This window comes from Talpa occidentalis, unplaced genomic scaffold, assembly GCF_014898055.3.
Source record: "Talpa occidentalis isolate TD23 unplaced genomic scaffold, MPIMG_talOcc4v2.1, whole genome shotgun sequence".
NCBI classification, from domain to species: Eukaryota; Metazoa; Chordata; class Mammalia; order Eulipotyphla; family Talpidae; genus Talpa; species Talpa occidentalis.
This window is the reverse complement of record NW_026555331.1, coordinates 52,670,578-52,695,478: the sequence shown is the minus strand read 5'-3', so window position 1 is coordinate 52,695,478 and position 24,901 is coordinate 52,670,578. Positions and strand designations below refer to the sequence as shown.

Here is a 24,901-nt window from a genome sequence, read left to right as displayed (position 1 = left end):
AGGGTGAGAGAATTCACCAGAGCCAGAGCGGGGAGCAGAGCAGGCAGAAGGACCGAAGTACACTGCTGAGGGGAGCAGCGGGCGGCAGGAGAGGTCTGCGAGCCATGTGGGACCCTCCTCTGGTGGCCGGGGAGCAGGCGGTGATCGAACCAGCGTTGCAGAGGCCGCGGGCAGCTTCGCAACCCAGCGCTCAACCGCTGCGCCACCGGGGAGGCCCCTGACTTGCTTTTTTTAACTACTATAGTAATATATATTATGTTAGCATACACACACACACATCATATTAACATGTGGTTCTTTAGCCATACAATCATATAAACTGCATTAACTTTCATGCAAATTTAATGATAAGCACATAGAAGATAACTAACATGTCCAATCCTCTCATGATACAGTAGTCATATGGATTGCTCAGATTTATAAACATAGAAGTACTCTAACATGGAGAGAAGGGGAGAGGCAAAGCAGTTGTAACTGATTCTTGGCAAGGAAAAAAGAAATCAGGGTTACTCTTATTGCAGTTTCTTGAATCATAGCCCAAATAGGGTCACAGCTAGGACTGCTGTGAGTGGGGTACACTGGCAAGATTGCCCATGTTGTTAGGCAAACCATGGTCTATCAATCAGCTGAATATGTGTCTTTTAATCAGTTTATACACGCTTGGGAGGGAAGGACAAGATACATGTGTTATTTAACTGAAAGACAGTTGGTGGTAAATGTGGGGAGAGGGAAGAAGGCATAAGAAGGCTTCCATAATTATAATTCTGATCCAAAAGAGACTGGATTTTTTTTTTCATGTTTACGGAAGTGAAGTAGTGAGTGAGCAGAATGTTCATTCTCAGGTAAATAGCATGATCATTTTTAAGAAAGAGCCATACTTATATCTTTTATTTTTTAGAGCACTATTTAGGGTAGATCTACAGTTTCTACCACTAGTTTTAACAATTTCCTTTCATTCTAAAAATCAAGGGTCAAACCTTTTTGAATCAGGGCTGTCAATGACATATGAATTCACCAAAATTAGCTAAAGGTCTGAAACTGCTTTATACTTTACTGAAAACAAGAGAAAGATACACATACATGTGAGCACAGAAATCATATAAACTTTTCTAACAAAAATATTGTATACTTACAATTTTTTAAAGATTTATTTATTTATGCATACAAGAGCTGGGGTATAGGCCAGAGATGCAGGGGTAGAGGGGTGACAGGATCCACCAGAGACAGAATGGGGAACAGAACAGGCAGACTGACTAAAATACACTGCTGAGGGGAGCAGCAGGTGAGACAGGAGAGGTCTGCTGCACCATGTGGGTTGCTCACTGGCTGGCTAGGGATCGAACTCATGCTGTGGAGGCTGCAGATAGCTTCATAGTGCGGTGCTTAACCCCTTGCACCACCAGGGAGGCCCCTATACTTATATTTTTAACAGAATAAGGGCATAGTGTACTTTGTTATCTCAAAATAGGTATAGTCCTAAAATATATGTAAAATGCTTTTCACTATCATATACTATTTTCCTATTGAATAACATAATACTAGGGAAATATGCTTCCATGAAAAAGAAAGAAAAATCACATTGAAGAGCTGAGCAAGAAATCTGGTGAGATCTGACCACAAACCTAAGACATGTATATTCCAACAAGGATCTGCCAACCATCAGTTGAGCCCTGCTGTTTTTAGTCTACCACTTCTAAAAATCAAAAGCAATTGAAAATGATCAGCGCATGGCAGGAAAACTACAGACACCTCATTCGCTGACTCCTCTCTATTTTGGACAACTTTAAACTCACCCAGCAGAGCAATAAAAAACATAAAATATGATAATCCCATCATCTTCTAACAAACTCCATTAGAATCAGAATTGCATTACTAGGATATAGAAATTATATTTTAAAATTTGCTATGAGAAAATTAATAATATTTCATTGATATATAATATATATCTGAAGCTAACTCTTCAGCTATTTTTCAGGTAATTTAAAGTGCCAACATAGCTGCAACACTTACCAAAGGGTCTTTTAAGGTTCAACTAAACATTCAGACTCACAACACTATCACAAGCAACATCTGGTACTAGTCTCCTAAGATGCAGGCAGGAACAGCTTGCTGCTGGGGAAGCGGAGGCACTACTCTGCAAGGGAAGCACTTCCAACTGACTGTGCATCCCTCAGCTCAGGGCACACTGGATGGGTGCAGGAGTTGCCCCTTCAAATGTTTCCTGCTCCACAGAAACCAGGATCTCTTTTAACAAGTTCACAGGCAAAGTTTCCAAATTGCACAACAAAGGGAATGCTCATTGGTAAATCACTGTACCAAGGAAAGCTCTAAAATTAGGTATTTGTATTTATTTCATTTATTCTCCTAAGATGCAGTTTACCAATCAGGAGTTATTTTTACAACTTCCTCACTTTGTTCTCACCCATCGTCCTCGCCCTCTGGTAGCCTATATTCTACAGAGTTCTAAGGTTTGTTGTGTGTTTGTGTGTTCTTGGCTTTACCTGACCCTTTGTTTTGTTTCTCTATATTCCATATAAGTGACAACATCCGGATTTGTCTTTCTTCTTCTGACTTCACTTAGCACAATCCCCTCCACCTCCATCTATGTTGTCTCAAATGCTAAAGTTTATCTTTTCTAATAGATGAGTTGTATTCCACTGTGTGTGTGTATACACACACATACACTACATGGCCTCAAAGTCTGTTTCAAAGCTGTATTTTTTTTTAAAGATTTATTTTATTTATTTTTACAAGCACTGGGTACAGTCAGAAGCGCGGGAGGGTAAGAGAATTCACCAGAGCCAGAGCAGGGAACAGAACAGGCAGACTGACGAAATACACTGCTGAGGGGAGCAGCAGGTGTGGCAAGAGAGGTCGTCGTGCCATGTGGGACCCTCTCTGGGGATCGAACCGGCGCTGCAGAGCACTCAACCACTGCACCACCAGGGGAGGCCCTCAAAGTTGTATTTTTAACAGTACCTTCTACCGCCCCTATACAAAGGGCACTCTCCCTCCCTGGCCAACCTGCTCAATTTGAAGTCCAACATAGGCTTGACTACACTTTCCTCTTTTTCAAGTTGTGGCTCTTGCCTGGAACATCACTTCTCTGACACTATTACTCTCCAGGTATCCAAATCTTAGTCATCTTCCCAGATTTTGCCACAAGTCTTATCTCTTCCACAAATTTTCCCTAACCAATTTACAGGCATATGAAAAAATGTTCAACATCACTTGTAATCAGGGAAATGCAAATCAAAACTACCATGAGATACCATCTTACACCAGTGAGAATGGCACATATTAAAAAAACTAGCAACAACAAATGTTGGCGAGGGTGTGGAGAAAAAGGAACTCTCCTGCACTGTTGGTGGGAGTGCAAACTGGTCCAACCACTGTGGAGAGCTGTGTGGAGAGTTCTGGACCTACTAAACATAGAGCTTCCATATGATCCAGCAATTCCACTCCTAGTTATTTACGCAAAGGACACAGAAACATCAATTCCAAAGAGCACCTGCACCCCTATGTTTATAGCAGCACTGTTTACAAGAGCTAAGCTTTGGAAACAACCCAAATGCCCAAAAATAGATGACTGGATCAAGAAGATGTGGTACATATACACCATGGAATATTACTCAGCATTCAAAAAAGATAAACACATGCAATTTGCAGCAACTTGGATGGAGCTGGAAGGGATCATGCTCAGCGAAATAAGCCAGAAAGAAAAAGAAAAATACCGGATGGTCTCACTCATAGCAGGAATCTAGAAAACTTAAATAAGGAACCAGGAAAATGAATAACTATAAGAAAGTGAAAATCAAAATCAACAAAAAACTATGAACCAGAGACACTTTTTGGGGAGTAGGGGGCGGGAGGGGAGGGATTGGGGTCAGAATGGGGGGGGGTTGCAATTGTATGGGGAATATAAAAATAAAATTTATTATTTAAAAAAAATGCTTATGTTTATGTGTTTCTGAACTCCACTATGCTATTAGCTTCTTAAAGGGAAGGGGGTTTCATTTTATCCCACAAAGCAACTAACAGAGTACTTAGAATTAGTCAGGGTTCAACAAATATTTTCTGGTTTAATAATTCTGAAACAATATAGTTATCTTTTTTTTTTTTTAAGACTTATCCTGGGAGCTTTGAATAACTGCAACATTTTCTTGATGTGCACATCCATACAGCAAAAACAATGGACTTGGAGTCAGAAGGTCTGTGTTTGAACTTAGGCTCCACTATTTACTACTTCTAGCAATATAATTTCTCTCTCACTAATTTCCATAAAATAACAATATTCACACATGTCTGAGAAGATTTTTGCATGACTGTAATGAAGAATAGTAAATTAGGACTAGGCCAATGTTAAATTGTGTCAGAAGAGTGTCTGGTACTCATTCATTGTCCAACAGATATTTACTGGGCTATTCTCAGAACATATACCAGTATCCTCACTTCCTAAAAGAAGAGCTTATAAAAAGCCATTGTCATTCTATTAACATTAGGTAATAGGAATGATATATATGACCAGTCTATGAAAGAAAGGAGGGTATACAAAAAGTCAATTAAAATGTTTTAATTATAAGCTAAATAATAATCTTTTAAGGCCATACGATTATTCTATTTTTAAAATGACCTAGTCATTCTATTTATTACAAAAGCATGAACAGCAGGCATTTATGGAACTGCTGAAACATCAATGAATGTGCTGTTTGGAAAAGAAGACAAAAATTACAAAATTACTCTTTAGAATAAATATGATCTTATTAACTTTTTATTTCCTTTACATAAAATCATTTTATACTTGACTTCCTCTTTGAAGAGGGCCACATGAGAATTCATTAATGATTGACTAGCTAGTCCACCTGGTTTTTCAGAAGGGTTATTACCTCTGTAGAAATGCCTGCTGCTCCTGCTACACAGAGCTGCCCATATGAGAAGCAGCTACTCCTCAAATCAATTTCTACAACTTGGAGTCTACCCTTGTGGTGTTCACTTGGAGTTCACTCTTTAAACCACTATTAGCACTCTGTTCTCATTTCCATGATGTACATGTTCACAGGTCCAACTCTTCCACTGAGTAGTGACATAGATCTTTTACTCCATTTCAACAACTTGGGAAGCTTACTGAGAAGTCAGAGTCAAGCTACTTTCCAGGAGACCATCTGGTCTATAATCTACCCTCTACATTTAATGATATTCAACCTGGTCATTTTTACATGATGTGGCAACAAACAGATATTTGAGCATTTACCATTCCACTTGTAGGCAAAATCTTACATTAAGCACAGTTTTTTCTTATCTTCTCTTCCCAGGTTACATTTTCTATACCACAATGCAAAATCGAGCTAACTACTATCTACTATTTAAGTTTATGAGTTCTGATGTCAGACTAGTTCCAATCCTTGCTGCACTGGTTACTAGGCGTTACCTTAGAAGAATTATTTCACCTCTTCAAGCTGCAGGTTTCTCTTCTATGAAAAAGTAACTACCACATCACTACCTCATAGGGTTGAGTATTAAATGTGTTCATGCAAGTAAAACAGAAATTACCAGATATGAATTCCATACAATTCTGTACTTTTAATAGGTTGTAACACCAGTTACTGGAGAAAATAAGCTGTATGCATAGTTTCAGTGTTTAATAAGTTTGAGCAATTGTTTTCTTGGTAAGTGTGCCATTTTAAGCTTAAAAGCTATAAATACAACATCATCAGTTATATGCTCAGTTATCCTAAAGGACAAATATTGAAAATTTTATATTTCTTGGGTTTACTATTTTTTAAGGAAAAACATTCACTAGAAAAACTGTGGGAAATACGGACAAGTAGAAAAAAGATGGAAATACTCATATTCTGACTTTCTGAAGGTATTCTATAACACTAATTTATACTTGAGAAATTTTTTCAATAAAACATAATTAAAAATAATTTGTATAAAACTGAAGATATGCCTATGCTGAAACTTTAATTTTCAATCTAGGAGCTTAAGAGTGTCTTAGATTATCAGAGAGGTTTTTAATTCTCTCTTTTTCTCTGCCTCTCTCTTATGACACTCCCATTACTAATTTTGCCAGATTCAACATATATCTCTTTGATTAACACCAGCCGTTAGAAATGTTTCATCTACAATTAGGGAAACACCATGATTTGATATCATGAGCCACTGATCTGGGTAGGTGTGAACCTAGACTCATGTCTGAACACTAACCCTAAGTAACTATACAACAGCCAGAAAAATGTTTAGTAACTATAGGTTTTAACTTTGAAGGCATTACATGATACCTGGGGCCTTTATAGCTTGAAAATAAAGCTTCTAAGAAATACAGAAATAAAGATGATTACAGTACTATAAACTGACATGAAAATAACTTACTACCATGGAACAGATGATATATACTGATGGAAATCACAGCCTAACACCTGGAATTAAGTTCAGTGTTGTCCCAGACAGCCTGTGGTTCTTTACTATAGAAATAAGCTGTTTTCTTTAAAAGTAAAATAACAAAACATTCTGCTTTAGTCTTTCCTGCCACTCTGGCTCCCCTACTCTTTTTGACAACAAAAAAATGAAATTAAATATTTGGGGTTGCTCTCATTGAAGAAACCTGCATTTATTTTGTGGTGCACAAGGATTCTATGTTGAAATCTACCCAATCAACAGACATTAATACTGTTTGTTCAAATAAGTGTTTGCATAATTGATGAAAAATGAACATCATATAAAATCAAGCTTGAATTCACTTATTTTGAAAACATATCTATGAGCAATTAGTTTAAAGATTAAAAAAAAAAAGACAACAATGATGAATTACCTACCCTGTATTTATTTAAAATAGAGCACTGCTTTGTAGGGTTTTTCAAAACATTAAATTAGCAACTAAAAAGCTATGAATGCATTTTAGAATGCTAATTTTGTTTGTTTGTAATATGCAGTAAAAAGAAAAATATATGTTGAAACTATATCTTGGCCCATTTTTAAAAAGTAACAGGCATACGCTTTTGAAAAAACATTTTCTCAAGCAAGGAGGAGCTCTCCCTTTGCCATCTTTCAAATAAACATTCACTTCTGGTCCTGATTATAAACAAAATTCAATATAGTAAATGACAGATTTGCCATGTCAGTTTTTTAGCTAAAAGAAAATTATAAACTCAAAGAAATGGGGCAAAGCAAGCAAAGGCGTACTGTCAAGGAGACTGAACTTATTAATATTACATTTTTATATGTTTCAACTGACTGAATGTACCTGTAATTGGTACCCTGGTTGTAAATTTTAAATGCTATGCTTATGTGAGGATTGTGTAATAAGTAGTCATTATGTGCTTTCTTTTGTGCTCTCTAATGGGAAAACTGAGAAGCTCTTTCCCCTTTTTAAATTAAATGCTTTAATAAAGTAAGACTTTTAGGAGAACAAATACTCAACTTCTTAAGTTGTAAATCACTAAAAGCTGCTCTCACTAGACTATGTAGAAACTACAGTGATTAAATGCTTTCCAGAGCTTACATGTTAGTGCTCTCAACATCAAAAAGTAATACCAGAATCATGTCAGCACCCTTTCCTGCCACTCTGTAACAAAGCACAGTATGGCCATCTACCACTACTGAAATGGACAGAAGTGTTGCAAGAAAATAGAGGGAGCAAATGATTATTCCTTCTTATCTCTCTTATCCCATATGCCAGTACACTCATGTTTACACACACAGTTTCTACATATTAAACTATCAGGCCTTCTCCTTGCTCCTGAGTCACAGTGCCCAATGAAGGAAATTCCCAGCCAAACCCTTCACTCCCCACAAAAAATACTTTCCATAGGAAAAGTTTTATAGAGATCTAGCAAATTGAATTAGGAGACTGGAAAATCAGGGATTCTGCACACATGCCTAATTACCAAGAAAAAATAAACACATTAAAAAGTATATACTTTAAGTCAATTGAAAATTGTCTAGAACAATAAAGTTCTGACAATGCACATTTGTATTTTGTATTACAGAATGTGTTCAAATTGGCAGTATCTGTAGGCTCTCAAAAACATCGAGCTTTTTTACTGTTCGCCATTTCTTTAACTGTCCATAAACTTTCATCACAGTATTTTGCTACAGGTACAGACATGGCTAAAAAGCATTGATTCATCTTAGAAGGAGGGATGTTTACAGAACTAAAGCTAGATTCAGTCAAAGCAAGGCACATGCTTCAACATGAAAACCCTCCCCCTTCCTCCAAAACATTCTTAGTAGTGTCTAACTTATCGTGAAGTCTCCTCTTCTACTCCCTTGATCTTTCTGTCATTTTTTGTTTATATTATAATGTGCTTTGACTTTGATGACAGTCATTTTCAAAATCTAAGGAAAATTTTTTTGGCCATAGATTTAATAGAGCACTCTCTTAACCGACTGGTCTAAAAATCAGAGAATCCCTTTGCTATGCCTCCTCACATCTGTCACAAGAGTCAGATTACACATCAACCCAAGAGAGGGGATGAAGGGGTGTGTAAGTGAAGAAGGAAGATAGGAAAGGGAAAAAAAAAAGGTGGTTGGTGGTTAGGTCATCATTAGAAACTAAAATACAGCTTCTATTCTTTATTTGATATAATCACAGACAGAGACATCATATTAGAAATAACATTAAACTGCATGTTTAATGTATAAAACAAAGTACTTTGTAATTTTCTAAAGAGAAATTCTTTTGAAGTGATAAAATAATAATCTTTTTATTGTTCAATTTACACAGATTTATTAAACACATACTAATACATTCAATGAAGAAAACTATTCTTTCATGGCCACTGTTTAGTTATTTTTAATATCATCAGAAATAAAAGTGAAATACCTCAATTACAAACCAATTTATATATATACTGTATACAGCTACTTGAGCATCTCACTTGGGGAATAAAACCTTTATATTTGGTATTTTGAAAATTGACTTGTGGATGGCTTTTAATAGGTGTATTTATAAATAAAGGTCATAGCTATATACAAAAGATTAATCAGTACTTATTTACGTGCTGCCAAAATGTACCTCTAACTTTTCAAGTGAGAGTAGCAAACACCTCAAAAATCTTAAGAGTCTGGTTATAACTTAAAATTTCATGGCAAAAAAAGTTATGTTAAGGGCACATTTTCACTAAAGCAACAACAAAAAAACCATAAAACACTGCATCTTTTTTTTTTTACTAAAGCAACAACAAAAAAACCATAAAACACTGCATCTTTTTTTTTTATGTTAAATGTGCTCGATGGTTTTCTAATATTTACATGCACCGGAAAGCAATTCAGATCTAACTTTACCTTCCTAAAGACTGACGTTTCCAAGGTGTACAGAGTGTATGTAATCTGATCATAATTACTGTGAAGGGTGAGAGTTGAATACACGTTAAACCTTGCCATCTGTAGGAGCTTTACACAGCTCTAGTTTTAGGGTATTTTTTTAAAGTAGGGTCAAAAGTTTACAGTACTTTTTTTTTACTCATTACCAATTGCAAAATTATTTTACTTTATGTCATCTTTTAACAATTCTCTGAACAATTTTGGTACTGTGCAGTCATACATTTGCACATGAGCTCTATCTCCAAATTCATTACAGATACAGTCTTTAATGGCTAAGCAAATAATATTATTTCCGTATTTAGCAAAAGGATTGAATTTTCCCCAAAATAATTCCCCTGAAGACACCACTCTTAAAATAGAACAGCTATTCTAACTCTAAGAATCTTTTACAAAACCACTGATGGCTTGTAAGCCCCAAATCCACACAGAATGTGAAAATAAAAAGTATTCCTACTTGGAACCTCAATTTCCTTGTTACTAAGTGAACTCTACTTAATTATGTAAGATGTTAACTAACCTAAACTCAGTTTTTCTCTAATATTCACAATAGAAAACTCTGATGCACCATTGTCCCACAAATGGGATTCACAACAGAACTGTCACAAAGCATTAGATGAAACAATTTATACTACAATTAAATGCATTTAAATGTCTGCATATAAAAAGTCCATATATATCTATTAAAAAGGCCATACCACCCAGCCAGTAGGTTGCTTTGCAGTTATGATGATTTTAAATGAACAACCAACTAAAAAATAAGTACAAATATGCTATTTTTAAAATTTCATTTATTCTACGATTTTACTTCTTTCATTTACAGTTATCAAACTTTTCTTGCCAAACTTTATCTTTAACTACTCACAGACTTCCAGTAAATTGAAAGCATCTAACAGGAAGGACATAGTCCTTGAAAAGAAATGAGAAGCACTAGCTTATTCGTGAGCTTAACTAATGAAAGAATTCTACACCTAAAAATACTATATAAATCATGCAAATTTGAATCTTATTTTCTATAAACAAGGAAAACTTGACATTTTAAAGAACCCATCTGAGTCTTTTTTTTTAAGATTTATTTTTATTTATTTATGCATACAAGAATAAATTTATGCATACAGTGTTCTGGAGAGCAGAACACTGCTGACCATGGTCTCTTTTAGTCTGTAGATTTGAGCCTTTCTTCAGGTCAGGCAAATTTTCTTTTGTTATCTCTTGTTTCTTCTGTTCTATTTGTTCTAGAATTTTCCTCAACAAATTTTGCTCAAAAAAATTTACTTCACAAATTTAATTTTATTTCAAATCACTTTTTGATTTGAAGCAGTGGGAACAGTGGTGAGTCAGGAGAGGTCTGCTGTGCCATGTGGGTTAGCTCCTTGGCTGGGGATCAAACTCATGCTGCAGTGTCTAGGAATAGCTTGATATTGCTGAGACTTTAACCCTGTGCCACTAGGAAAGCACTGAGTCTTTTTTTAAATGATGAATGTAACAGTACAAATGGTCAACTCTTACTTAAACTATTTTCTATGAGGAATCTGAAATATTAAAATGAGTTAAAATCTAAGTAATACTCATCTAATTCTAAAAACAAAAATGAAAATCCCAGTTAACTGAAGAGGAATAAGCAAAGAAAATATGACAGAAATTTCAAATTAATGTTTCTAATTAATTAGCAAGGGGAAGACTTAAAAGCAAATTTTTTCCTTCCTGATTAATTAGAACATCAAAAAACTGGACTTTAATTGGCAATTCTTTCAGAGAACTAGGATGGAACAGATGTGACAAACATCAGAATACATGTTCTCCAATGAAAAAAAATTCCAACAATATACTCTGTCATAAATACATACAACTAAACATGCATGCGTACATGTACATATCCATATATCTATACTTAAATAAGAACACTCTTGAATACTTTAAAGGCTGTGTGGCCAGTGGTATGGCAGAAATATTTTAGCCAGAACATAAGTTCACTCTGCTCAAAATAACACTAAGTTGTGCACAGAGCTTTTTTGTCAACTTAAGTATGCAGAATTGACCAAAAAGATGGGAAAATATATAGAATTGCTCCTCTTGTTATGAATGAGTCTCCAATTATCAAAGACATGTTTCAGTGTTTGCCATTTAGTTAAATAGGAGAATTTTATAATATACTTAGAGAATACCAGTTTCTTCTTCCAAGATAAAGAGGCAAAAAACTAATGTGAAATGGCTATGTCTAAATTAAATAAAGAGAAAAATTAAGGTAGAAATTTGGGACAGGACCCATTACAACACTGCAATTAAAAGAGATAAGGAAAAGAAAATCTCAGGAAAGATAAAAAATATCCTCTAGCTTTTAAGATGAGGGGCTTACTCTGGGGGGCAGAGGGGGAAGATTAACATTAAAGGAGAGCAAAACAAAGAATTTAAGAAGCAAAAGTTAGAAATATTGCAGCAAAGATTTCTCAGTGTTAAAATTTAAATGTAACATAATCTCAACAATTCTCTGAAGTTCTAACACATATAACTTTAAAAATACAGGCATCATTCACATAACAGCAATTAAATACCATAGCATTTCATTCACATGTGGTATTAGAGAAAACAGATGAACTAAATAAAACAAAAATAAACTTTGGACTATAAGACCAATTAATGGATACCAGAAGGGAAAGGAAAAGTGGGATGGGTAGTTCACAGAAAGGAAGGACAACAGCGTGGTTAAGGATAGAAATGGACTTTTAGCGGTAAAGTTAATGGAGTATATATACATGTTGATTCCAACAATGCACACCTGAACGTTATATAATGCAACGTTACATCAATAAAAAAAAATTGATTTTTTATTCTTTACCAGTCACTAACAAAACCTTATATTTTGCTGACTTATTTTACAAGTAAAATAATTTTAGAATCAGTAACAAAAAATGATAAAATACAAATGTATGAAAGCCAAGCTTTTCGTTTCCTTTTTTTTTTTAAAAAAAGATATATTTTTTCATGCATACAAGAACCGGGGTACCGGCCTGATGGGCGGGAAGGTGAGAGGATTCACCAGAGACAGAGCAGGGAACAGAACAGGCAGACCAACCGAAATACACTGCTGAGGGGAGCAGCAGGTGAGGCAGGAGAGGTTTTCTGCACCATGTGGGTATCTACCCGGCCGGATGGGATCGAACCTGTGCTGCAGAGGCTGCGGACAGCTTCACAGCGCCGCGCTCAATGGCCTGCGCCACCAGGAAGGCCCATGTGTTTTCTTAAAACAATTCTAAGATTTTTTCCAGGTAGAACTTAGAGGTTTCTCCACTTCCTGTTTTTGTTTTGTTTTGTTTTTTCACTTTCTCCAGTCCCAATTATGGGTATACTCTAATATCTCACTTTTGGTTACCTTATTAAAGCAGAAAAGTTTGTTTTTCTTGATTGGTTCAGAGATCATAGAAAACAAATTTAAACAAAAGGGAGAAAATGGTTTGCAAAATATTTTGTAATTAAGTATAAATGACAGAAGTCATCTAAGAGTTAGGTGATGTTCAACTTTCTCTTTTGAAACCCTACAGTTTTTCCCTTACAGCATGCTTGCTTTCTTTTGCTATCATGCTGCATTTTGCTCTACATCTACATGATCACATCTTGCCTTTTCTGCTGTTCCACATAATAATCTTTCTTTCCTCTTCTTAAAAAATTAAGGTCAGAAATTGTTCACTGGTTCTTCTATGTAGATGTGCAATACACTCAATTTTTCAGTCAAATAAAACTGAACCTGAAGTTTTTTTTTTTAAAGACCCTACATTTAAACATACAATTTTTCTAAAAATGTATTAATTTTTTGTCTTTCCTTTTTTTTTAGATTTATTTATTTACTTATCAAGCACTGGGTACAGTCAGAAGCACGGGAGGGTGAGAGAATTCACTAGAGCCAGAGCGGGGAGCAGAACAGGCAGAAGGACCGAAGTACACTGCTGAGGGGAGCAGCGTGGGCGGCAGGAGAGGTCTGCGCGCCATGTGGGACCCTCACCCGGTGGCCGGGGATCAAACTGGCACTGCAGAGGCTGCGGGCAGCTTTGCAACCCTGCGCTCAACCACTGAGCCACCGGGGAGGTCTGATTTTTTTTTTTCTTAAATGATGTTCTTTGGAAACATATGAATAGTAGTTATAAGGATTAAACAGTTGAATGTAGATATTTTATATCTATACTAATGTTCCACAAATACTATTTTCAAAGTCAGATCTATAAGCTATCAATATTTTACATGGTTTTGGTAATCAACAGTATTCTCAATATCATTTCTTTTTTATGACGATATCAACTTATTAATCCATTCTCCTGTTATTAAGACATTTAGGTTTTTTCCATTTTTTTGCTATTTCCTCCCTGTCATTTCCTAATATATTCCATATGCCTAATTCTACCACTGGTGGTGTTTTCTAGATAAACTAACTGACTTTTTTCCTATTTTAGAGTTTTTTTTATAATACCTCTATTGAGATATTTATATGCCACACAGTTCACTTATTTAAAATGAACAATTGAATGGTTTTTAGTATATTCATAGAATTGTACTATCAACACCATAACCAACTTTAGAACATTTCATCACTCAAAAATGAAATCCCTTGGGGCCTCCCTGGTGGCGCAGCGGTTGAGTGCTGAGTTGCGAAGCTGCCCGCAGCCTCTGCAGCGCAGTTCGATTCCCGGCCGCCACCGGAGGAGGGTCCCACATGGCGCGCAGACCTCTCCTGCCGCCCGCTGCTCCCCTCAGCAGTGTACTTCCGTCCTTCTGCCTTCTCTGCTCCCCGCTCTGGCTCTGGTGAATTCTCTCACCCTCCCGCGCTTCTGACTGTACCCAGTGCTTATATAAATAAATAAATAAATCTAAAAAAAAAAAAAAAAAAAATCACTGCTATCCATTTAAAAAAAAAAATGAAATCCCATATACATTAGCAGACTCTCCCATTTTCCCCTGCTCCTAAGCCAGTCCCAGCAACCACTAATCTACTTCTATCTCTAAAGAGCTGGCCATTTAATAAAATGAAATCATACAAATACATGTTCTATTATTACTGGTTTCTTTCACTAAACATATTTTCAAAGTTAATCCATTCTATGAAATGTATCAGAACTTCCTTTTTTTTGCCAAATAATATTCTATACATACTATTGGGCTGTAGAAAAAGTCATGAAACATTTTGCATAGATAGCAGAAAAAATACTTCATGACTTATCCGACAACCCAGTATTTTTCATCAACTGAGACATTTGAATTATATTCACATTATTTTGACTATTATGAATAATGCTACTGTGAATAATCCCATGTTCACATTTGTCAATACATAAAAAAACTTAATACATTAAGTTTTTGCTAATGGGATGATGTGATCATAGGGAGCCTGAAAATCCAAGGAGACAAAATCAGGTCTTTAAGGACCATGAATGGTTCTCCCTCACCTAATATTCAATTCACTACCTTCCTACTGATGTGCTCCAAATAGGGCTCAAATGTCCTTATCTCCATCACCTCTACCATTACCCCAGCCATGATCTTATCTGGATTACTTCACTAGCTTAAATGTGTCTCAATCTCCACTCTCTGTAGTCTATTTGCTCCTGTATAGAGTATCCACTCTAAAATACATCCCATCATTTCATTTCCCAGTATCCCAGTATCAAATCCTTCAATGGATTCCTATGGAATGCAAAACTAAAGTAAAATTGCCTTATAAGACTTGCTAAGATCTGGACCTAGTAACTTCTTCAATCCTGGTCTCTGACTACTTCTGTTTCATGTATAAGGAACTATTTCAATTAATTACTCTTTCTCACTACAGAGCCTCTGTACATAAGGCCCTCTCTGCCTGGAACTACAACCCTTCCCCTGTGGGTGCTTCTCTCAGCCACAGAACTATCCTATTCTACATTTTTATATGTCATTCTCTTGATGATAATAAAAACTCAAAATGAGCAAAATTTGCTTTTCCTCAAAACTAGTGGACCCAGTACTATAAATGGCACAGAGTAGATTCTCAACACATTACTTGTGGCTTTGCTTAGAAAAATGCTATTTATTAGCATACCAGAATAATTCCTGTGAGGTAAAACTTATTCTAAGACCTGGGTTTGACAAAATACAAAACACAAGCCATACCTGGCTACCTTAAGGAGCCCTCCTGGGACAGGTCTTAGGGTATCTGACCAACATTCACCTGAAATCAACTTGGGCAAGTTGTTTCTTTTTCCTGGACTTAAATTATATCAGATTCTGAATGATGACATAGAGAAAATCATTTTGACTCTGAACTGTTCTGAAAAATCATGTTAATGACCATTTTAAATGTGTCATTCTGGTATTACAAATAAATACTTCCGCTTCAAGGATCAAGAAAAAAAAGATGTTGTTTAAGTCGTATCTCTAAAAGCAGCTACTCTCAGATATCTGTGGCAAAGCTTAAAGTCCCCAGAAGTTTTGTCTTTTGACTACAACATCTCTGTTAAGTCTTTTCTCAATTTCATGGATGAGTGTGCTCAGTAAAGAAAAAACTAGCAGATAGGGAGTCAACATGAAGCTGGGTGCTGAGGGTGGGTTTCCAGCAGTGTTTTGAGTGCCTAGCCTGCTAGTGGGGTCTCTCTGCATGTTTGTTAAAATAAACATTCAATTTTAAGTGAGAACACACAGAGGGAGTAATTTTATTTTTAAAAGCCAGGACAATGGTGGGGAACTTTTGGTGTTTTGATGGTGGGTGTAGTGTGGTAACACCTGAAGGGAGAGACCCTGTACTTCTAAAACACAAATAACATTGTAAACCAATGATAACTTTAAAAAAAAGAAGAAAACAAAGAAAACTAGGACACTGGGATTACTTTGGATAGTCATTGCACTTCAGAGGTGTATCCTGTCACTTGGGATTAATATTATACCTGATCCACTACCACTCACTTGACACTATTATGATTGGTATTGAAAGAAGCATGAAATTTATGAGAGGCACATTTTATAGCAGGAAAAAAAATCCAGTGACACATAAATTGTGGCATGAATTGCATGTAATTAATTAGTAGTAAAGATGGGATCCATGGTAGACTCACTCAGTTGCCCATGTAGTCCTATTTTGGACAGATGTTTTTGTAGTAGTTGATATATGCTCAATAACATGCCTTTATTCTTTATAGTCAAATCATATGCATCTAGTTGGTATGATGAACTTCCATTAGCATGAATCTAGTTGAATATGATGAACTTCCACTAGCTGACTGTTTTCCTTTACATAACTGTTAACAGAATCTCCTGAAAGGAAGTTTAAAAAATGCACACTTCATATTTTCTTAAGATTCGTAGACATTCTGTATTATCTCCCACCTTTTACAAAATTTCATTTTTTTATTATCAAATATTCATAATAATAGTCCTTTAAGATCTTCACTAGGGCAAGAGAAAATGACTACTTGAGTGTTATATTTCCTAAAATAGGAGTTTATGGCCACACTTTCAGGGATTTGAATAATAAATAATAAATCAAACTTGGAGGTAGAAGTGGGAACGCGTCATCTCATGAATATTTTGATTAATAGTTGCTTTGTTGTATCATCTTAAGTTTGTAGACACCAAAACCTGAAATTCTAAAGCTTAATGCTTTTTTATTATAGATGGTAAGTATGGTATTAAACATACCCCTCTGTGCAAACTATGTAGTCCTAAACTTTAGCCATGGACTGCTGCTTAGTATAAAAGCAAGACACTGGGGGCAAAGGGCTATGTTTCTTTTTTCTATGAGGTTTCAGATATTGTTTAATGTTGTTACCTTCACTGCCATCATCCAAAAAGAAAGAAAACCCAATGGGACGATGAATCTCCTAGTTTAGAAGCTTTTCTGGGAATACTCCCTAGTCACTTGTAGTGAACTTACCTTGCCCTGGATCTACTACAGGACACAAGCATAATGTTTTCTATATTAGCAGCTGTTTATGGTCCCTACAGAAATGGCTTTCAAACCTGGATTTCTGAAAGATCTTTTCCTGAACTTTAATGACTGGCTCATATTGCTTAGTAAGCATCTTCAAAGATGCTTCCATACCCAGCATGTCTGATACAGATGCCGCTCCTCCCCACCCCTTACTCCCCCCAGCACAGGTCATATCTATGTCGCATTCTTTCCACACAGTCCACACTGGCCTTCCATGCTTCATATTCCATGCAGAGTGGGTAATCACTAAAGGTGCTACCTAAACCATTCTTGAGGAAAAAGAACCCGTACGGGGATAGAGTCTATGAGGAATAACTAACTGCTAGGGAAAAAGCCCCAAGACTTCAGACTGTGGATGCTAGCACTCAGCACCAGATTTCTGATTTTTCTGTCATTGTTCTTTCCACTGTAGTCTACCAGTCACTGTGCACAAAAAAAATGTCTTAATTTCATATCTTCTTCTACCTTCAATGAAAGAAGTCTAGCTTAAATTAACACCCTTTTTATAACACTTCACCAACACTCAGAAAAACTGGATCTACCCTACTTACTTCACGCATAGGGAGGTAGTTGTGGATTGAGTATAAAATTCCATATTTCAGTATTTTGCATGAAAGTGGAAAAATTCTATATGCCCAGACCTGATTCTTCAGTTTCACCAAATTGTCCCTAGGAAGCAATGAATCTTATGTATGTTTAAAAACAAAGCACCTGTCTGAGAATCAAAGGAGGTAACATGAATTCCGACAGATGACCATAGTTTTCTCTCTATTGGTGTAATTATGGTGCTGACTTTCATGATCCTGAAAAGCTTCGGATTTCCCAGTGTCTAGATTCTTCCCTGGCTCTGACAATCTCTTGTATTGTTTCACCCACCAAAGGAAGCTACAGGACTCCAGCTCTAATACTAGAAGGCTTGCATTTCACCAAGGTATCCCTCAATATACAGGGTATTGAGTGCTAAACTATCAATATATAAATGTTGGCAAATGGTAGGGAATTGAAAGACAGGTATAGTCACTTTTTTTTTAACACAAGCAGATGATTTCTTATGTAGAGTCCTGGACTGTTTTGATTGCCCCCAAGAAATCCAACTCAAACCAGGATGAGTAAAGGTGGAATTCATTTCTTCATATATATGGAAAGTCTAAGGCTACAGCAGGCTGTAGGCCTACCTGGATGGAAAGTTTAAAATGGTGCGATCAGGACTTTCCCTCTTTCATTTGTCTTCATATTTTCCTGTGTTGACTTCAATTTTCAATTAGGACTTTATGTGAGTGTGATCAGCAGCACTGGCTTACATCCCAGTTAGAGCCAGTTCCCTTTAAAAAAAGCCTTGTGCCTCCCTCGTGGCGCAACGGGTTAAGCACCACATTATGAAGCAATCTGACGGAGTTCGATCCCCAGCTGGACAGAGAGAAACCCACATGGCCAAACAGACCTCTCCTGTCTAGCCCACTGCTCCCCTAAGCAGTGTATTTCAGTCATCCTGCCTGTTCTGTTCCCCACTCTGTCTCTGGTGAATCCTCTCACCTCCCACATCTCTGGCCTGTACCCCAGCTCTTGTATGCATAAATAAATCTTTTTAAAAAATTTTAAAAAAAGAGGCTTGTGAGGTTTTTTTTTTTGTTTTTTTGACAGATCCAAAAAAAAAAAAAAAATCTCAGGAATGACTCTCACTGTTTCAGCAAACATAACCTGCTCTTTTCCTAACCAACCCTGCCAGGATGCTGGGAGTAGTCAAGCACTTTGGCTGCTCCCTGCTTACACTAGGGGCTAGTGGAAGGGTAGGAAAACTTCTATATGACCACACCTAAATCCCCACAGGCTGTTGCGCATGGATTGTTTCACTGATGCCTTTTCTAATGTAAGACACAAAGATCTGAGCCCCTGGGCTTAACTCTTTTGCTTTATAGCAACTGCTAGAGCAGCCAATAAAAGAGATCTTAAAAGTCCTTATGTCTATCTGGCAGACATTCTAACTTAAAGACTCTACTTCTAAAATGGCATTTTCTGATAATATGTCAAAACAATATTTATTTGTCTGGTGATTTTCAGCGACTTTTCCTTTTTCTCAAGCTTACTATATTATATTTAGTCATAAGAATGTTCGAAAGTACTCCTGGGTAAATAAAGAACAGGCCTTCCTTTTTCATACTCCCCTTTTGCCTCTTACTAGATGACTGCCACGGTGACAGCACCTCTTAACATAAAGGGACACTAGAAATCTGGTGAGCAACTGAAGAATACAAATGATCATTTGCTGGTGTCTATAGGAAACACAACCACTTTTCATACTTCTTTCTCTATGCTCACCCTCAGAACGTCCAGGTTGTGCTCCCAACAGATAACTTGTAAAAGCCCTCGTTGGAAGCAAATTTTCAAAATAAACATCTTCCTCTTTCTTTCATAGCTTAAAGGAGCTTGACAGTGTGTAAGGAAGGAGGGGGTAAGGAAGTAATCCCAAAGAAAACATATATTAGAAGAGTTATTACGAATACTCAGGGATCTTGAAAGAGAAACCCCAGCATACTGATTTCTCAGGTGTTGACGCACTGCTTTATGAAGGTCTTTAGTTTTCATGAAAGTCATTCCTTCCTAGATGGCTGGAAAGGGAAAAATATAATGGAGGGACCTCACTCTCTGACAGCCTTTTGCATTTCCTTTTTGTCTGTTACCAAACTACCTGGCTAACCTGTAACTAACTTATGATGTATGAGTATCATTTCTTAAGTGACTGCACCTATGTGCGCATGAAGGTGTGTTTCTAATATTAAAGATATCAACTGATTATTTGGTTGTTACTGGGGAAAGAAGCCTTGACTCAACCCCTGTCAATATGAGCTAAGAACTTTTAAGGCACAAGAAGGATGAGAAATACCAAAAGGGGAGTAAAAAGAGAAAGAGGAGTAGACTATATAGGAACTAAGCAAGAGATGAGAGCTCAGAAGAGATTGTTGGTGAATTACTGATCTGAATTTAATTCATCCTAGACTAGGAATAACAAATCAGAAATGAAGAACAGAAGCAGATGATGAGGAGAGGAGAAAGAGCGAGGATGACAGAAGCAAAGTTTATAAAACAATCTAAGTGTTATATATCATTCTAAATGCTCTATGTGAATTATCTCAATACAACAAAAACATACCAGAGAAAAAGAACAAGTATGTTAGGAAGATAGGAAAGTAAAACTTGATTAGGCAAAACAGATTAAACTCAAGTTAGTATCAAAAATAAAGAGTCAGGGCCTCCTCTGGTGGCACAGCGGTTGAATGCTGGGCTGCTAAGCTGCCTGCAGCCTCTGCAGTGCCGGTTTGATCCCCAGCCGCCCGTGAGGGTCCCACATGGCGCGCAGACCTCTCCTGTCGCCCGCTGCTCCCCTCAGCAGTGTATTTCATCGGTCTGCCTATTGTTCCCGCTCTGGCTCTGGTGGATTCTCTCACCCTCCCATGCTTCTGACTGTACCCAGTGCTTGTATAAATAAATAAATAAATCTTTAAAAAAAAAAAACACTGGCATTAAAAAAAAAAAATAAAAGAGTCAGTATCAAGAAACTAGTATCAAGAATAAAGAAAGGTAAGATTTACTTCAGATGCTCAATAAAACTCCATCTTTTTGTTCTTCCTAATGTCCATGTATCTGACTACATATGAAATATTCTTTATAATAACCTTACATTTGTAACAATCTTGATGTCACTACGTGTAACCACTTTTTATATGCATTTAATTAGAGAATATACCTGAAATAATTCATTAAGTTCTAGTAGGCAAATTAAAATTAACAAGAATTTACTTAGTGTTTTGTATAAGCCCAAGATATGGATTTTTCCCTATCATTTAGCAGGGAAATTTACAGTTTAGTTGAGCTACACTACAATGCTACAGCTACCATTAAGAGCTACAATTTCAAGATGCTTTCAGCTAAGACTGTAACCAGCAATTACTTTTCTGTCTTTGTAGCACCCATCAACATAAGATATTCCCTATTTCTGTTTCATTTCTAGCTACTCTTGTTATCTAGAATACACAGTGCTATAGGCTGTAGAGAAGGGCCACAGGATAAGAGTGTCAAGAGATACGCAGCAATGGCCCCAGTGTGCATTACTCTTCCCACACAGTGTACCCATTAGAAGACATTAGATTTGTTGATACCTTGTGCTTTGCAATCCCATTTATGTAATGACGTTCATCATCCATTTCTCTTACTACACCTGAAACATTACTACCTTACAGTTTACACAGTAACTATTTCAGGAAGGTGTATAAGCAAAACAGAAAAAGATCATCACTGTAGGGGCCATATGTTATACTAGATTTTGTAAACACACAGTCCCAGGTTCAAATACTACAGCTACCTACCATACTATACGACCGTGATCAATATTTTGAAGCCTCAGTGTCTTCATATATAAAATGGAGATTATTTCTCTCTGCCTACCTGGTATTAAGAATTGGGTAAAATAGGGGTCTTCCTGGTGGCGCAAGGGGTTAATACACAACCTATGGAGCTATCCACAGCCATTGCAGCACAAGTTTGATCCCTGACCAGGAAGCTACCCACATGGCACAGCAGACCTTTCCTGACTCACCCGCTGCTCCCCTCAGCAGTGTATTTCAGTCAGTCTGCCTGTTCTGTTCCCCACTCTCTCTGTGAATTCTCTCACTGCCCCCCATACCTCTGGCCTGTACTCCAGTTCTTGTATGCGTAAGTAAATAAACAAATCTTTTTAAAAAAGAATTGGGTAAAATAAAATGCATATTAAGAACTAGTAGAATGTAGGCATGCAAGAAAAACTTCAAAAAACAACTTTAAATTCTAGTCTATTAAAAAATTATTTCCACACCATTTTAAATGGATGTGGTCAAGCAATTATTAGAAGGTATATGAAACAAACTTATTAAGTGACTTAACATATGAGTAACTATATAAAGACTTAAAGAAAAAAATTTAGAGCTAACTTTAAACATTAGTTTAAGAAATAGCATAAATTACTCTAAACTGACAGCATATTTTACAGCATTAATTAAATTAGAACTTTATTTTATATAAGCTTCAAAAACGGTTTTAAAAGAGAAAATGGCATTTGTTAACTAGGTAAAGTTTTATGTTCAGGGTGAATACTGTTAATTGTATCACAAAAACTGAAAAACTACATACGCTATGTACAGATCCTATGTAGCAGGTGTAATTTCCCAAATATTCAAAAACTGAGGGAAATCAGAGAGGGATGGTAACCTAAAATTTCTACATTTTATAAAATGCAAGTATCATGTCTGTTGAGACTATATCTGAAATATGAAAGTCAGCACAAAACAAAGTGTATCTCAACATAAATTAAGCTTTTTAAAAAAGTAATTGAAAAGATTCCCTGTTACTCCTAGGAGGACAATTTTTTTTCCTGCATAAAAATAACAATTTGCTTTTAGAATTGAGTATTTTCTTATTATGTGAAAGAGACCTATAAGTTATTTCTTAGGACTATAAACTTTTACAGACAAAGCACTGTAAACGAGACCAAGTCTGAATCCCAAATATGTCTAGGTAAGCATCACTGGGCAAAGTCAGTGACTTCTCAGTACCTTCTCAATATCTTCACTTCCCTGTCTTTAAGATGGGATCAAAATACCAGTGATATAATAGGATTATGTGACTTATTACCAGAATTGCTTACCTGGTACATGGTAAGCACAAATATGCATGCTAGTAACTACTAATGAGCTTTTAGTTCTGGAACTTTCTACTTCATTTGCTTTTTTTTTAAGGATTTATTTATTTATACAAGAACTGGGGTACAGGTCAGAGGTGCGGGAAGGTGAGAGAGTTCACCAGAGAGATCGAGGAGCAGAACAGGCAGATGGACCGAAGACACTAATGAGGGGAGCAGCAGGAGAGGCAGGAGAGGTCTGCCACGCTGTGTGGGTATCTCCCTGGCTGGCCGGGAATTGAACCTGCGCTGCAGAGGCTGCGGACAGCTTCACAGGGCAGCTTCACTGCTGTGCCACGGGGGAGGCCCTCCATTTGCACTTATGACTGAAATAGGATCTGTGCTGGTAACACTTGGTTTCACACTCATGTCTCTATAATAAAAGCACTTCCTCGATTAGGCTTTATCAAATTTAAGCAAATAATTATATGTTTAATTAAATAGATGATTTAAACATAAACGTCTTAATTTGTGTTCATGTCTTACTTTCTGCTTGTTGGGATCCCACAATGATTATTATATTTGGTAATAGAGCCATATTACCTTAAAACAAATTTACATATTGAATGATATTGATGCAGGGAAGTTACATGTATATATGGGCAGTTGTAATGTTAAACATGTTCTGTTAATAAAACAATGGAAAAAACAAAGCATTAATTTTGTGTTGCTTTACATAATAAAAATCATTTAATGAAGCAGGATGTTTCTAATTCAACTTCCTTCATGTCCTTGATTTACAACTTTTTTGAGTGCTTTATTCTGACAAAGCTCATTTTGTAGTATCTTTGAGATCAGCTAATCAAAACTTTCCTTTTCTATATTAAAAATATTTTTCCCACCTAACTAGTATGGAGAGTGGTACAAAATGTCTTTGCAATTATCCTCATTGTAGTAGTTCAAGCTGAAAGACACAAATTCTGTTCTAATATATACATTATGGCCCAGGTTATAAAATTTCAATGCTTTGGAAATAAAAAGTGATTCAATCTCCGTTTAAAATCAAAGAGAATTTAGACTCAATCAGATCATACTTAACATTCTGATACAAAGAATTTATCCAGAGTTTATAATGAACCACACATGTTCAGGCCAAGTACCAGTTTTTGCCAAAAGTAATAGTAAATGTTTGTTTTTCCTTCTCTCTCTCTATCCCTCAAGGTAACCAGTATTTATCTCTGCTTCAAAACATTGTGAAAACCCTAACTGCCTTATGAAACCTCATTGTGGTATTATAAACAAGGAACCAGGTATGTTATTTTCATAACCAGTCTTTAAAATTTAGTAGGAAATAAAGGACTCTCAACCAACAGAGACCTCAGGAACAGTAATGACTTAATTAAAAGGAATACTGAGGTAGAAATATCACAGTATGTCAAAATATCAAATTTATAAGGCTAAATAATAAATAAATGCATCTTCTCTCTGTAAAATGAGAAAGGAAGCAAGGCTGTGGCTCCTGGCATGCAGTTTGGATACCTTGGGGGCCTGGGCTGGACCCACTGTAGAATGCCTATGGGGGCTGTGGCCAGCGCTGTAGGCAGCTTTGGCTCCAGGGTGGACATCTTCAGTGATGAGCCACTGTGGTGTTAAAGGGTAAAGGGCTTTGTTTTTTCCCTTTTAAAAATAAGAAAAGCAGATGGGCAATAGACAAATATAGTGAACACACATTATGGTTTAAAGCAATATGTGTCTATCACTGGCATCTAGTATATGTTTTTTAAAATGCATAAAAATACATTTTAAAGATTAACAAGAGTACTGTATAAAAAAAGGATGATTTCATAATTTCTTAAGTTTGAACCAGACCATGACATATAATATAATCAGTGAACAAATCAAATTAGTGATAATGTACAAGACAGACAATAAGGATTTTAAAATTTTATGGCTAGTTTGGAGCAGCAGCAATATTAAACATCTAACCTCTA

At 36.3% G+C, this 24,901-nt stretch overlaps 1 protein-coding gene across 10 annotated transcripts in view; it reads right to left on the bottom strand.

Moving 5' to 3' along the window:
* NCOA2 (nuclear receptor coactivator 2) overlaps positions 1-24,901 on the bottom strand; it is a 265,641-nt gene that overhangs the window by 138,739 nt on the left and 102,001 nt on the right. Inside the window, exon 4 of one of the 10 annotated variants that reach the window (XM_037505522.2) lies at positions 24,450-24,587. The exons of the other annotated variants lie outside the window; for them this stretch is intronic. The gene's annotated coding sequence lies outside the window, so the exon portion shown is untranslated. The remainder of the gene's footprint in view (positions 1-24,449; positions 24,588-24,901) is intronic. 10 annotated transcript variants of the gene reach the window in all.